We start from the raw sequence: 17320 nt of genomic DNA on the forward strand, positions 1-17320 counted from the left end.
AAGGCTTCCAATGCTTAATAGATTACCTGCTACGCACACTGGCTCATTGGTTAGCACCACTACATCACAGTGCCAGGGACCCAGGTTCAATTTCATCCTCAGGTGGCTGAATGTGTGGGGCTTGCACATTCTCCCCATGCCTGCATGGGTTTCCTCTGGGTGCTCCGGTTTCTTCCCACAGTCCAAAGATGTGCAGTTTACATGGATTGGCCATGTTAAATTGCCCACAGTGTCCAGGGGAGCGCAGGCTAGGTGGGTTAGCCATGGGAAATGTAGGGTTACAGGGTGGGTTGCTCTTCGGACAGTTGGGGTGGACTCAATGAGATAAATGGCCTGCTCCCAAACTGTAGGGATTCAATGATTCTGCAGAATTAACCTTCGCATTGATTAACACTGCTATAAATAATGCTGTTTTTTCAAATGAAGCAGAATATGTTCCAGAGGTGATAGAGAGCAACTGATGCTATTGGAGCTCATACTTATGACTTGACTTTTACTTTTGAAGCAATTAGAGAGAAGTGGGTACTTGTGGGGTGCCTTGGAGGGCAAAGCTTATAACTCATTAATTTTTTAAGCAGTCAAATGGATGATATGGTGGTTTTCTTTTTCAAACAAATAGCTGAATTTTGACATTTTGATTTAGTTCCCTCCCTCTTTCCCTAATCTTCCTTTTATGTTATCATCACACTATCCTTGGCTTGCATTTGTTTAATTAGCTAATTGGCTGATTCAGTGATGGGCTTTCCCAGACAAAAGGGCTGCATTTCTCCATTTTTATTTAGCTTTCTTCTTTCATTACCTGTCCTTCATTTATTTGTTTTTGTTGCAATGCCCCTGATGGGCACGGCTTGTGATTTATTCCTTGTTTTGTAAATTAATAATTGGGTAATTTGCAGGTGGGTTCACAAGAAAAGGGCTGGATTTCCCTCCTCACAGACCTGGCTAAGATCAGGTCCAGGCAGTAGACTGTGAAGTGGAGAGCAATTTCCAATGGCCTGTCTGTCTCTGCCTGTTCATGCCTGGGTGCCTTTGAAGATGGAACATGTGACGTCTACCGGCACCTTTGAAACTATTCGAGAGAGGTAGGTACTGTGGGGGCTGGAATCCATTATCTATCCTTTCAACACTATTTTGATTTAGTTCCTTCCCTTGTTTCCCTACTTTGTTTTTGTTATTGTGACACTGCCTCTGATGGGGAGTATTTATTATTTGTTTAATTTGGGTGATTTGATGGTGGAGTTCTCAAAATTAAAAAAAGACTGGAATTTTACATGAAGCGGAATTGGTTGCTAAGGGAAGGGAGCAGACTTGAGTTTGTGTCCAACTATGAAATGCAAATAAACAGTTGTAGAAAACAAGCTGACTTCAACTTTCTATGTTGTTAAATATATGACATACAATTAAACCGGATTAACACCCAAAATACAACACCTACATTCACTGGAGCAGATCTTTGAGCGTCCTGCACCTTTGGCAGTGCCTCTCCACTAGTGTCTCTGTCTGCACCTCCTATACTTGCTCGCTTGTGAGAACTTGCTTTCCTGTTCCTGCCGCAACGTGTGTATCTGAGCTAGTGGGCAGTCTGAAAGAGTCCTCAGGCGGTATGATCTCCTGTGAGGACCTTTTGTTCTTCCTTTGCTCTCTTCCAATGGGATGCTTGAAAGACCTGTGGAAGTTGAAAGACATGGCTTGGGGCCAACATTTACTGTAAATGATATGTGGACATGCAACAACCTGAAAATTCCCACATAGGCCACGCACAATTTGGCCTCTGTGTACATTGCCTTTTGTACTTAGCCATACAAAAACAAATATACACTTAAAGGCATCCTGTTCATTCTGAGAAAAAATGTTTAGGGAACATTTCTTAGGATTTCAGGGCTTTTGTGCAGATGATCATATTTCACTGGCTGCTGACATTGCCAACATGTTTTAGAATTGTGCACCAAAGGAAGCATGGGATTTAATTCTGTGGTCAAGTAATCAGGAGACACCATCTCTCCAGCCCAGACACGCAGATACTTGGTTTATTGCCTGGTCCACTCCCTCTGCAGGTGGTAATATAAAGGAACTTAAGGGACACCTCTAGTTCTCTAATTGAATCGTGTTGAGTGGATGGTTGGGTGACATTTGGTGACGGATAGGCACGACATGGTATTAAGAGAAGGGCAAGTGTCAGGGACAGATGAGCAGCTGGCAATGTGAGGAGCTGCATAAAAAGCAAAAGATGACGCGTCTGCAAGGTAAGTTGTTATACAGAACAAAGTGTAGGAAAATGATGAATCGGCAAAACTGAGGTTTAGGATTGGACACCATACTCTACACAATACGCCACTGCACCCAACTTTCCTGACCTGATTTGATCATCTGTCCTGCTCATGGATTGAATTGATTGGAAGCCATGTTTATCTTAAGCAAAACATATTTTAATATCACAGCAAGTATCCAATGAGATGGCGTAATGAGAAATACTGAAATGTCCCAGATGGCAGCCAGTACTTTGGTAAGGTGGCCTCTCCTAATTTGTGAGATCCTGTGTGGCAAGTCCTATGCTTCAACAGTGCCATTACTTCAAAAGTACTTCATTGGCTGTATGGTGTTCTGTGCCATCCTGAGGTCACAAAAGGTACCACATAAATGCAAAGTTTTCTGCAGTATCCCCTATTACAATGCATTTGCATGTTATTTCAGAGGTTAAGAAGAAAATACAGAATTCTGTGAAATGATCTTACATAGCTCTGCAGACAAAAACTTGCACTTGCATCCTGTGAGATTCTATACCTGCGCAGTGCTACACAATACTAGTGCTGTGTTCTTTTCAGTGATGTTTGATTTACATTTAGTTCACTTGACTGCACTTCTATTCCTTTGAAGAGCTCAGCTTTTATATCAACTTATATAGGTGCGCCCTTACTGCATGCATTTGTGATATCACTCTATCATTCCATTTCCAGCATAAGGCTCATTATATTATTGTCGTTTTATAGACTTGCATAGACCCATGTTGTAATCACCCTTGTTTTTGGATATGAAACCCCATGATGTCAATTACCTCACGTTTCAACAATGTTGGTGTAATTTTGTGTCCATCAAAAGTTTCCAACTGCACTCTGTGATTGGAATGTGTTTGTATGATTAATAGCTGAGTGTGACAGAGTTAACGTGATCATGATGAGTGATTCATATTTTAAAACTCTTATGTTTTTCAAAGGTACTTGGTAATTCAAACTTACTCAATGACAGGAACAAAAACAAAGTTGCTGGAAAAGCTGAGCAGGTTTGGCAGCATCTCTGAAGGAAGAAACAGAGTTAGCATTTTGGGTCCGGTGACCCTTCTTCAGAATCAGACCCGAAACGTTAACTCTGTTTCTTCCTTCACAGATACTGCCAGACCTGCTGAGCTTTTCCAGCAACTTTGTTTTTGTTCCTGATTCACAGTATCCGCAGTTCTTTCGGTTTTTACTCAATGACAGAATGCAAATAACTTTGATCAAAATCTATCGGAATATTTTAGCAAAGATGATTGAAGAAACAAATGGAGTCAGGAAATGCAGTTTTTAACAATGCATGCAATTTTCACTAACATCCGGTAAACATATTGTAAAATCATCAAATTAATGTTAGGAATGAGACATCAGGATTAATATTGCTGCTAGTATTGCACCTCACAGGAAACAAATACTGATTGAATGGTGCGCATTGTCATTTCAGGTGCATATTAGACCTTATGAATCTTATTAATTCCTCAACTACCATTGAATGAATAGTTGTTTACCCACAACAACCAGAGGTCTCTAGGCTGAAGAGCTATTCTGCTGCAAGAGAACCACTCTGGTCTCTCTTACCGTGCTGCTTATCTATCTATCCACCTCAACTTTCCAACTGAGTGAATTCCAGGTAAATGGTTCACTACCAACTTCTTTGGATGGCCTTCCAGAACAATAAATAGAAGAGCCAGAACTGCAAATTTCTCACTTCATTTCATTAATATGAAATTGTCCACACCTGCTCAACTTAGCCATCCCTTTTTTCTGTCACTAACACTTGAGGAAACATTGGGGCATGAAAATGTAATATTTAGCAATGAAAAGAGAGAAAAATGATGTAAAGGCCAAGAAATGTTTGAAAATTCTCAAAATAGATTGGAAATATTGGGAAATGCATTGTCAAACAGGAGAAGCCCTGTCCTGCCTTGTTTGGGATGTATAATAGAAGTGGAACAACCCTTAATTTCTCAGTGAAGGGTCCTAAGCTGACTCATCAGAATAAGGGGATGCGACAGTGACATACTATCAAGAATTCAAACACATAGATCTCACCTGCTCACAAACAGTCAGCAAACAAGATTTCAGCTGGACTATAGCAACATTGTCCTTGTCCTACTGAGACTGAGTATGTAATGTTACAACACAAGAGCATTCATGCTCACATTCATTAAAACAGAAAAGATGTGCCTGGTGAAAGAATCAGAGTAATAGAGATACATATGAAGAATAACAAGAATTGTAAGTGTCTCAAGAAGTGCCATAAGAATGTAGACTCGTTCTACATGATGTCACGTAAGGAACCATCAATTCATTCACTCCAATCAAGTTTAAAAAGAGCTGAGTTGTCACAAAACTTGGCTAAGCCATAATCGAAGGGAGCTTCATGGAAGGTTATGCTCTATGAGCTCTTACAAATTTTCTTACACATTTGTATATTGCTCACCTCATAAAGTATGCATGACACCTCCATAATACCACTGCCTGGCAACGGCCAATGGCACCCCTCTCCTGCTGTCTTGTGTTCAGCAACAGCAAAGGTGTTTGCCAGTGCCAGGGCTTTCCAGTGTTCACACCACCAGGCATTATATTTAAAGTCCAGTTGTGCATACCACATAAAAGGATGCAAACCCGGAATAGTCCTTCACAGTTCCAGTGTGTGACAATTTCCAAGGGCTACGGCCAATAGAGAGGGAAGGAAGGCTGTTGTCTTTCCACTCGATGCATGGATGCCAGAGCTAGCAGGGTACCACGAGCTGTAGTGGACTCCTCCAACCTTTGAACCAATTTACCAGATGACTCCAACAAACCTGCATGCTGCTAGTCACAGTTTGTGCCTTTACATGAAGTTATTAATGGATTATTATGGATTTCTCTCCTGCCTAAGGCTAAGCAGGTGACTGGTTTCTCAGTATCGGCAACCAAGGTGTTTTTTTTGTCTACAGCCAGCTGTGAAGACATGCCAGTGATGCACTGACCAGAATGGGCTTCCGTCTTTAATCTAGATTACCCAAGGAGGTGCTGCACTCTCTCTGTATCCTGAGGGGATAAAGTTTGCTGCAAACTTTCCACTTGAAGTATGTTTGACATCTGCTAGGCTTGCAGATGCATGCATCTCCTTATCAATTTCTGTGGGTGTCATTGTGCCTTAGCTACAGAAATGATAACAACTGCTGAGTCCAGATCAACTGGGGATGGTTCCAATGTGTGGAATAACAGAAACAAAGCAGCTCCTCAGTAATGTGATCAGTTCAGCGTCACAGTACATACACAGTGCCAGTTTATGGTAGTCCTTAATAGTCATGGAGTCTCTGACAAGGAAGGCTATGGAATACCTCTGTGTGGATCTTGTATAGAGTAAGCCTTATTCAGATGTATGCTGCAAAAAGCCATATTACACACATACAGCCAGATATTGTGTGTGTGGTAGAAACAATTAAGGCTATCTTCACCCCATCGCATCTCCACAGCCACCCAACTCCCACATGACACAAGAGCAGCAGCATTACAAATAATAGCATGTTGTGCAATGCATTCAGTTCAATGTGTAAAGAAAGTGGCTCTGGGCGCATATGCAGAATGTAAGACCTTAGAATTCATTGGTGAATTGTGAATCACAGGTAACACTTTACAGTCTCCTGTGATCACCTCTTCACAGAGCTTACTAGGTTACATTAATATGTAATAATCAATGTCATCGTCAAGATTGCTTGTGCCCAGTATCTGTAAGCAATGCAGGATTTTGTGATTACAAATGTCTTTTAGTTGTAATGTATGAATGGTGCTAGAAGGGTCAATCAACAGTGACAAGTGGAGCCCACTCCTGAAACCAAAAAAAAACCACACTTCCTGTGCCCAATCTGCGTGTGCCAGCAACCATTCTTCATCTTCATTGTGCAACTGCAATTTGGATGAGACTGGAACAGTAATACAGCTAGCACTCCAGGGTCTGAATTTCAGGTTGTAGATGTTGGTGTGTTCTCCGAGCAGGGAAGTTTGATAGCAGATGTTTTGTCCCCTTACTCGGTGACCTCCTCAGTGCTGTGGAGCCTCCTGTGAAACGCTGTTGTCTTGTGCCGGTTTGAATTTACATGGTCTGGTTTTTGCTGCTTCCGGTAGGTGCTGGTTCCGGCTGTGCGTTGTCATGGTCGGTGTATCAGGTCTAATTCAATATGTTTGTTGATGGAGTCTGCGGATGAATGCTAAGCCTCCAAGAATTCCTTGGCTGTCCTCTGTTAGTCTTGTCCTACGATAGTAGTATTGTACCAGTTGAAAGTGTGGTTTTTCTCATCTGTGTGTATTGAAACCAAGGACATCTGGTCATGTTGTTTAGTTGCTAGCTGGTGTAAGTAGATGCGGGTTGCTAGTTGTCTGCTTGTTTGTCCCACGTAGTGTTTTGTACAGTCACACCATACTCACAGGGAGCAAATGTACAAGAGAGGAGGAAAGCAACAACAAACTCCTATCCCTGGACGTGATAGGGGAAAGAAAAGAGAACAGTGATTTCAGTACAAAAGTATACAGGAAATCCACACATACTGACCAGGTCTTAAACTATCACAGCAACCAGGTCAACTCACACAAGAGGAGCTGCATGAGGATCCTGTTCAAAAGGGCCGCTACACACTGCAGTACACCTGATCTGTAGAAGGAAGAAGAAGAACGTCTCTACAAAGTCTTTACCAGGAATGGATACCCCCGCACCTTCATCCACAGATGCCTAGCCAACAGGCAACACAACCAGTACACACCAAAACCCAAAACAAAAACCACCATACCATATATAAAAAATACCTCGGGACTGAGAGCCAGACTACTCAGACCACTAGGAATCCTGACGGCACACAAACCGGCAGTCCCACTAACACAGCAACTGACCAGGGTTAAAGATCCAATAGATACCATGGACAGGACAAATGTAGTTTATAAGATACCATGCGGAGACTGCACAAAACACGACATGGCCAAACAGGCAGACAACTACCAACCCACATCCACGAACACCAGCTAGCAACTAAACGACATGACCAGATGTCCTTGGTTTCAATGCACACAGACGAGGAAAACCACACTTTCGACTGGGACAACACTACGATCATAGGACAAGCCAAACAGAGGACAGCGAGGGAATTCTTGGAGGCTTAGCATTCATCCGCAGACTCCATCAACAAACACATTGAATTAGACCTGATACACCGACCATTACAACACACAGCCAGAACCAGCACCTACCGGAAGCAGCAAAAACCAGGTCATATAAATTCGAACCGGCACAGGACAACAGTGCTTCACAGGAGCGTCCACAGCATTGAGGATGTCACCAAGTAAGGGGACGAAACGTCTGCTATCAAACTTCCCAGCTTGGTGAACACACTAACATCTATAACCAGTACCCAAGCTACAAATCTTCACTCCAACCCTGAACTGAATTTCAGGCTCAGCCTGTTAGTCTACTCTGCCTTCTCACCATCATCAGTTTTGCACCTCCTCACATTCCCACCCAACTCTTTTATTTAACATTTCATCTCCCCACTTTACATGTTGGCCTTTAGGTTACACCTTAGTTACATCAAATATGGTGATGCACTGACACCCCAAACCCCTCCTTGATGAAGCCAGTGTGGTGACGACTACCTAGAAATACCTCCCATGCTCTATTATATCCCACCCTTACATGTTGAGTTGCCTCCGCTTCAAAATAATTGTCCTCTCTATATCTCAGTATGCTGTTCCTCACCTCCACACAAGTTCTCCAACTTCACCAGCATGACTTTGATAACCTACCCTTGACTTTCAATGCACAGGCCCCCCAGGACTGACCATGCTCCCTTCCCCGCAATCCTGAAAAACTTGGAATGACAGCCCCAACCGATCACGAACCAAACCCGAAATGATCTTTGTGCAGCTCCCTGAGTGATCTACTGCTAATCCATATTGATTGGACTTGACGTGCAGGATTGACTTGGGCCCCACTTCTCAGACTGTAACAACATGACCTTGACAACCCCAGCAAAATGCATCAGACTTGACTATGCCATTGACTGTCTATGACAACAGCCGTGACAGGCCATAGTGCCCTTGAACTCGCTGAAAATCAGCTCCCCTTACAATGTCAGACATAGCCTTTCGATTGATGCATTTGTATAAGCTGGTGGCACACGATACAGCTAACATTGACACAGCATGGTCTGTACAGCAACATGTCCAACCCCTTGAGTGATTATTTCAGACAAATATGACAAGTTGCCTGGCTGTCTGCCTGAGCTAAAAGGCAAGGCACAGCAGAAAGACAGAACTTTTAAGCCTGTAAGTTCTGAATGAAGTGGAAGTTTGCAAAAAGGCAATGCTAGGTGAGGCAGAGATGCTGCGAGCATCCAAATAGGTATAAAGTGAATGAGTGTGAAGAGAACAAGCTGAGAACTATGAGAAGGGTTCCTTTCCAATGCATAAAATGGGCGTCTGTCCCTGCAGTCAAACTAGCCTGCATTGGCATTGCATTGTGAGGTACCAGTAAGCTCCAAAGTACTGTACTGAAGTGCTGAGCTATATCATAAGTGAGCCCAAGATGTGCCATCATGGCTGGTAAAGATGGTCCTTTGCTGCGCTAACTCCTGTGGGCATTGCCCATGGTCATGCCCTGAGATGTTGGGAGACTGTGGCCGGGATCGGTCCCCAGAGAAAATCCTGGAGAGTTGCAACCCACTGTGAGTTTCAAGTTGGGGATTGGTGCCATCTCGATTCTGTCCACTGCCTGGGAAAGTAACACCCTGTATATAAATGAAGTGAGATTAGCTAATAATTAAATGTTCATACATGTAAATTGGCTCTCACTACTCACGAGAGAGATTGTCATCTAGCCACTGAAATCTTATGTGGAAAATTAGATTTCTTTTTCTCAACATTAAGATTCTCATTTTTCCATTCTCATTGTATTTTTCCAATTGTCACAATTACCTGCAACTGGGACATACATCCCATAAATTCTGTTGGATCATCAGTTCTTCATTGTATCCAGTCAAAAAGCAAAGTAGGAAATACAGTGGCCCAAACTCCAAAGGCACTTGCAGAATAAGCACCAAGTTTTAGAGTTCTTTTTAAATTCATTCATGGGACGTGCTGGGTGGGTCCAGCATTTATTGCCTGAAACCGGATTGTTTTGAGAAGGTGTTAGTGAGATGTCTTCTTGAACCACTGCTATCCATTTAGTGTAGGTAGACCCACATTACTATTAGGGAGAAGATTCCAGGATTTTGAACCTGCAACAGTGAAGGAATGGTGATATATTTCCAAGTCAGGATGATGAGTGGCTTGGAAAGGAACTTGCAGGTGGTGGTGTTCCCAAGTGTCTGATGCCTTTGTCCTTCTAGATGGTCATAGGTTTGGAAGGTGCTGTCAAAGGATCCTTGATGAATTTCTGCAGTGCACCTTGTACATAGTACACACTGCTACAACTGAGCGCGGTGGCGCAGTGAGTGAGTGAATGTGGATGCGCTGTCAATTAAGCGGGCTGCTTTGTCCTGGATAGTGTAAAGTTTCTTGAGTGTTGTTGGAGCTGCATTCATCCAGGAATTGGAGAGTATTCCATCACACTTATGACTTATGCCTTACAGGTGGTGGACAGATTTTGGGTAGTCAGGAGGTAAGGTCCTTGCTGTAGCATTCCAAATCTCTAACATACTATCACAACCACTGCATTTATATGGCTAATCAAGTTCAGATTCTGGCTAATGGTAAATCCCAGGATGTTGATAGTGGGGGATTCAGGAATAGTAATACCATTGAATGTCAAAGGTTAGATTCTCTCTTGTTGGAGATGGTCACTATCTGGCACTTGTGTGGCACAAATGTTATTTGCCACTTGTCAGCCCAAGATTGGACATTCAAATATGTTTTTCTTTTTTGGATCCACGTAATTATTTCAAACAGATTTTCAGTAAAGTATGTGAAGCATGTAAGTTTATCATTTAAATGTCTGTTCAAATGGAAAAGATAAAAATGTTCAACCTGGGCCCTTTCAGTGTCTCCAGGATAACATTTAAAGTGTAATTTATTGCCTACTTCCCCCCTTTTGAAATAAATAAAACATAATGTCAAACCAATGCTTTTTAAGTAACAGAAATTTGGATAAAGTTTTCATGATTACATTTATTATGGCTGAGTTTCAGCAGGAAGTAATTGCAATTATAAACATCCCCAGATGTCATTATTTAGTTAAGTTGTTTAGCCATAAATAAAACAAAATCTCACAATGTTGTATGCCTTCATCATTTCACATCAAAAACACAACAGGATAAAGGTGCAGCCGATAGGAATCTGTGTTCTGTCAGATCTTCACTGTGTGAATGTATGTGAGTGTGCATGTGTCTTTGGTCAGTGCTCCAAATTATTCAGCTTTTCCTAGACAATGCAGGGGAACAAGACAATGGCAAATAGAATTGTTAATTGCAAGTTTTCAAATGTAAGTTTGACCAGTTCTAATATGAAGGATGATTGGAAATTGAAAATGTTTCTACTATCTCACAATCTTTACATTATGGTTATATGTCACAGCAGTAACACCCACCTTTGGGAAAGTGAGCTATGAGTGGGATAGAGAAGTCTTAAAATAAAAGTATGCAGTGAGGACTCTGACATTGATCCACTACCTCGAGTGATAATGGTCACATGCAAGCTTGTTAAGTGCATGTAACGGACAGTGCTAATGGAGATATAGCTATTATCCATTAACTCTGGGGACTTTGTGAATGTAAGATTCTAAAGAACTCTGGGGTCAGGGCTATTGGTCACCACTTCTGTTGAAGGTATCAGTGATTGAAGTAAGCAGTAGTGTTTGAAGAACAGACTGGAGCAATGCTGACTAATTAGTACAGGTAATTTTGCCAGATTCCTCCTGGAAACACCCTGATGCAAATAAAGGTATCAGCTGATGATGACCCTGATGGCCATTAACACTGTATGTTTGAGTGACAGCCTTCCTGCAGTAAGTAGTGCATTATTTGAACTAGTTAGGACTACCATACAAAGTCCATTTTATCTATTTAGGGAATGTAGTCTTCGCTGGTTGGGCTAGCATTTATTGCCCATCCTTAATCGCCCTTAAGAACACATGAAACATTCTGTCATATTATCAGTGTTACAGTGGCAAAGCAGTGGAAGTTTGCATTTTGATTCATCCTAAAATGACAGATCTTCAGAATCTGAGACTCCTAGATAAGAAACTACCGACAATCTTTCCTCAGTCTACTGAATCACCTGTTTTCACAACTAACACAGTCTGTTGCTACTTAACAAATCAGCTGGGAACTTAGCATTTTGTTATATCAGTGTTTTCCAGTTGTATAACAGATCAAAACTCGAATTATCAGCCCATTGTGCTTGTATCTCCAGAGAGTCAACCAAGTACTTGCAAATCAACAGTAAATGGGTTTCTGAGTTGGGTCAAGATGATAGAATCATAGCTGCTCACACAATGAAAAATATGATGTGCTGTTGATCATTAACCAGCTGGACATCGAAAGAATGGTTTTCTATCCTCCTAACTCAAGAAATATATGGCATTTTGACGATGATACATAAGCACTCATTAACTTCTTGAACCTGTGGAAATCTTGCTGCACAATAAAAACCCAGTGATTACTAACATGCTTTTACATCATTTCCAAGAAGATTCCATTCAGTTCCTATCAGAGTTACACGAGTAACCAATGAAATCCATTTGAAATTTCACAGCCTACCTTTAATTATAACAGCATCCAGCTGCAACATTTCCCCATGTACAGAATTGAATATTGCTGAAAAGAAATATATATTACTGAAGCATTTTGTCTTGCTGTCATCAGGACAAATGCAAAAATATCAAATTTCAAATGATCACAATCGTTCATGCTGCAGGAGAAAAGGTATTAACTGGTTGGCAAGTAAAGTTTGATTCCACAAGGCATTGCCTAGGAAAGGGCAACAGGAAAATATTGGCTCCCCCAGTTCCTGGGTAATTCTAAATAGGTGCAAGGCTTCAACACATCCCTTTCATTTTGCAGAGAACAAGTTCCTATATATGACACATTTGGTAGCCATAAATGAACCACATTATAAACTCAACACATTATAGTAATTGTATGTATTGGTTGGTCGTGTGCTCAGGTTTGCCCAATCGCTGAATCACATCTAACAGTAGATGTTTGGTTTTAGTTTTTGAAAGTGCAGACTGCCTGTACATTGCTATTATGAACAGCCCAAGAAACATGGTTTGAAATATTATAGGCAATGGTGAGATTTGTAGCAGAACCACGTGAGATGTCCAGTGAGGCCTATCTCGGTCTTGATAGGCAGTGATGAATTGATAGTTATTACTTGATGATGCCTTTTTAATTGCATTATTAATGGCACAACTAACCTCATTAATATACAACTTGTTATCTTACTAAATATGCTGTACAAAGTAAACAGCAAGAATGCATGACATGGAAGTCAGAGCAGGTACTTGGTGACATCATCTCACAGCTTGCTCCAAAGGTTCTCATGTTGGACACCATGCTCTATCATCTCAGGGCACTGGCCAAAGTTACCCCAAATCCATGGCACTGGCAGCAGGCATATGCCAGCCTCTAAGAACTCTAATGGTATACCTCTGGTCCACTTACAGGACATTTCTGCTCTTCAATGCCGCACCTCAGGCTACACCGTCAACTCTCATTGCAATGCTGCTGTAAGGACACTGTGCACTTAGGGGCATGCACTCAACTCATGGACTTGACTAGGCTGCATCTCCATTCACTTGCTGTAATAGTGCTCAATCACATTGAGCCTACCTGAAGGCTCACAGCCTCCTTGTCTTGCCTTTTTGCACTACACTCCCTTAGCCAGAGGGAGATAGCCTTTATTCAGTAAGATAAGGGTAGCCTCTGATTCCAGCATTAGGCCTTGGATGCAGTCAGTCACCCTCTGAGAGCTGTCAGAGTCAGGATGCTCACCTCACAAGAAGTGAGGAGCCAAATGTTTTACAACTCACCACCTCCTTGAATTTTTGCGTCTTACTGTTGACTGATTCCCTCCTAGAAAGGGAGTGCCGCAGGTATTCAGGGAGGTGAATGTGAGTAGCACAGCTGATAATGTTGGTGCAGTTGGGGAGGTGTCCCAAGTAAGCAAATAGGTAACGCAGAGGGTTACACAGAATTAGTGGTATCAGGAGTAGGTGTGGGTGAGAGCGGATGAGGGAAGATATTGAAGGCAATAGTGAGAGCAGTAAACCATGAGTCTTGGTGGGTACAGTCGCAAAGATGGTGTAAGCCTGAGGTATCAGACATTTTGGGTTGGTACGGTGGCTCAGTGGTTAGCATTGCTGCCTTACAGCACCAGGGACCTGGGTTCATTTTCAGCTTTGGGTGACTGTCTGTGTGGAGTTTGCACGTTCTCCCCGTGTCTGTGTGGGTTTCCTCTGGTTTACTCCAAAGATGTGCACATTAGGTGGCTTGACCATGTTGAAAATGCCCATAGTGTCCAGGGATGTGCAGGCTAGGTGGATTAGCTATGGGAATGATAGGGTAGGGGGGTGGGTCTGAGTGGGATGCTCTGAGGAGGGTCACTGTGGACCCGATAGGCTGAATGGCCTGCTTCCACACTGTAGGGATTCTATGAGTCTGTATGGTGTAAGTACCTGGCATTGTACCAGTGCTGAAATTCATACATGATGCAACTGTAATTGAGGTATGATGTCTTTTTCAAATTTTTAAATCACACATTCATGGTCTATGACCATCACTGATTAGGTCAGCATTTATTACCCATTCCAAATTGGTTAAAGAACATTTTACAAGGCAACCACAATGCTGTGAGCCTGGAGTCACGTGTTGGCCAGACCAGGTAAGCATAACAGATTTCCCTCTCGAAAGGGTAAACGTGAACCAGAGGCATTATGACAACAATCGATTATAGTTTCATGGTCATCAATTTGGTTATTTCTTGGTTTTATTGAATTCAAATTTTGATCAGCTGGCATGATGGGATTCAAACTCATGTATTGAGAACAGGGGTCTAGATTATGAGTTCAGTGATGTCACCACTATGCCATCGCCTTCCCACTGACTAATAGCAATATCCCGTTAATAGAAAGTATCGTCCATCTAGCCACTGTGTAGAATCAGTGTAAAACAGCTTCTGACAAAAACAACCATCAGCAACATGCCCATCTTTTCAACAATATCAACTTCTGTCCTACCAAGTGACTGTCTATTGAGAATTTACTATTAGCACCTGGAGATTTTCCACCCAAGGCATAAGCTGAAGATAATGGTTCATCAAATAATCAGCAATATTGTTGCTCAGATTTTGTGTTTGGAGAATAAGTTTAGAGATGATGATAATGAGCAATTGCCATTTAACGACAATTATCACACAGTGCTTCAGGAAGTTACCAAATGAAAATGAGAACGAGTTCACTACTGAGTGAGTAGACTAGATGTTGCTGGAATCTTTTGGCACCAAGTCAGAAAGTATTACTGTGTATTATAGGACCTGACATTGGTTTTGTTCGATAAATAGTCTTCATCCCAGGTCATCTGTTTTAACACAGAGGCTCTATGAAATGTTCTGAAGCTGAATAGGCCGCAAGATAAAATGAGTATAGATGATGAAGGGAACATAGACCACATTGGCACATCTAGCCAGGGGTGGCATGGTGGCACGGTGGTTAGCCCTTCTGCCTCACAGCACCAGGGGACCCAGGTTTGATTCCAGCCTCAGGCGTCTGTCTGTGTGGAGTTTGCACATTCTCCCCGTGTCTGTGTGGGTTTGCTCTGAGTGCTCCAGTTTGCTCCCACAGTCCAAGCTATGTGCAGGTTAGGTGGATTGGCCATGCTAAGTTGCCCATAGTATCTGGGGATATGCAGGCTGGGTGGGTTAGCCATGGGAAATGCAGGGTTACAGGGATAGGGTAGGGGGCATGGGGTCAGGTGGGATGCTCTTTGGAGGGCCGGTGTGAACTTGATGAGCCAATTGGTCTGTTTCCACACTGTAGGGATTCTATGATTCTACTCAGACTAACAGTATATCCCAGATAGTTGCATTCAATTACCCCTGAAATGATTTCAGAAATTTAAGACCATTACCCCAGCATTAACTCCATCCAATGCGAAGACCCTTACACAGCAGTACAATACATGATTTTGACTAATTTTAACCTTGGTTACCTTTCTTCTGTCTTGCATTTTAATGCCTAACTTTTACTGCCTTATACATGTCATTGAGATCTTCTTTCAATTACTTACAATTTTTGATAGAAGGCCCAAGTTTCTGTCATCTTTTCTTACACAACATACTTTTCATGGGCTAAGGAGCAGCCTCCTGGTTCTTCTTTTTGTCACTCCAATGTTTGAGTAAATTTTTACTGTCTCAATGGTCAGAATGATTTCATTTTACATTCTGTTTAATATAAACATAAAAATCAGTTGCATTCTTTATTTGAAGATAAGACTACACACAACTTTTTTTTCATGCATGGGATGTGGGTGTTGCTGGGTGGGCCAACATTTATTGCCCATCCCTAATTGCCCTTGAGAAGGTGGTGGTGAGCTGCCTTCTTGAACCACTGGAGTCCAGTGCTGTAGATAGACCAACAACGCAATTAGGGAAAGAACTGCAATATGTTGACCCGATGACAGCGAAGCAATGGTGATATCTTCTCAAGTTAGGATGGTGAATGGTTTGGAGCGGAACTTGAAGGTGGTGGTGTTCCCATCTATGTGTTGGTCATGTCCTTCTGGATAGTAGTCGTTGTGGGTTTAGGGAATTTCTGCAGTGCAGCTTGTAGATCATACACACTGAGCATTGACGATGGAGGGAGTGGATGTTTGTAGATGCGGTGCTTTGTCCTCAATGATGACACATTCCTTGACTGTTGTTGGAGATGATATTCATTGGGAGACCAGAGGCACTTGTCTGACCTCGATCACTGCTGCTTACAGACTGCCTTCAGGTGCTAAGGCTTTGACATCATTACTTGTCTTGGTATGCAATAATTGACAATATTTTTTAATATGCTTCTTTAAAAGTATATGAACATCATCGCACAACAGTCACAGTACACGAGATTTGGTTCAAGAAGACAGCTAAATATGTTTCAAAGTGAAAACCGAAAGAACTGCGGATGCTGTAAATCAGGAACAAAAACAAAGTTGCTGGAGAAGCTCAGCAGGTCTGGCAGCATCTGTGGAGGAAAAAACAGAGTTAACATTTTGGGTCCGGTGACCCTTCCTCAGAACTGATAGTGGCTGGGAAAATGTCAGTTTATGTGCAGAAAATAGGGAGGTGGGTAGGGTAGGGAGTAAACGATAGGATAGAGATAAGATGATAATGATAATAATGATAAGAGAGAGAAAGACAGTTGGACAGACAAATGAGTTGCTAACGATCAGGCTGGGAGGGTGAATAGTTGTTAATGGGGACTGTTAGTGACTAACAACAGGGGGTGTGTAATGGCAGGCTATGTCGTAACAAGGCCTGGTGTGTGGGGTAGGGGGCTGAGACATGGGAGAGTTTAGGCCCTAAAGTTATTGAACTCAATATGGAGTCCGGAGGGTCCCCAAGCAGAAAATGAGTTGTTCTTCTTCCAGGTTGCGTTAGGCTTTACTGGAACACTGCAGCAAGCCAGAGACAGAGATGTTGGCCAGGGAGCAGGGTGGTGCGTTGAAGTGGCAGGCAACAGGTAGTTCAGGATCTTTTTTGCGAGCAAAACGTAGATGTTCTGCAAAGCAGTCACCAAGTCTATGCTTAATTTCCCCAATGTAGAGGAGACCACATTGTGAACAGCGAATGCAGTAGACTAGATTCTGGGAAGTGCAGGTGAAGTGTTTCTTCAGCTGGAAAGTATGTTTGGGCCCTTGGATACTGGGGAGGGAGGAGGTAAATGGGCAGGTGTTGCACCTTCGCCGGTTACAGGGGAAGGTACCGTAGGGCTGTGGGGAGGTGTTGGGGGTGAAGGAAGTGTAGACCAGGGTGTCCCAGAGGGAACGGTCCCTCCGGAAGGTGGACAAAGGAGGGGAGGGGAATATGGGTCTGATGGT

Source organism: Rhincodon typus, chromosome 22, assembly GCF_021869965.1.
Source record: "Rhincodon typus isolate 14 chromosome 22, sRhiTyp1.1, whole genome shotgun sequence".
In the NCBI taxonomy this organism is placed as follows: domain Eukaryota; kingdom Metazoa; phylum Chordata; class Chondrichthyes; order Orectolobiformes; family Rhincodontidae; genus Rhincodon; species Rhincodon typus.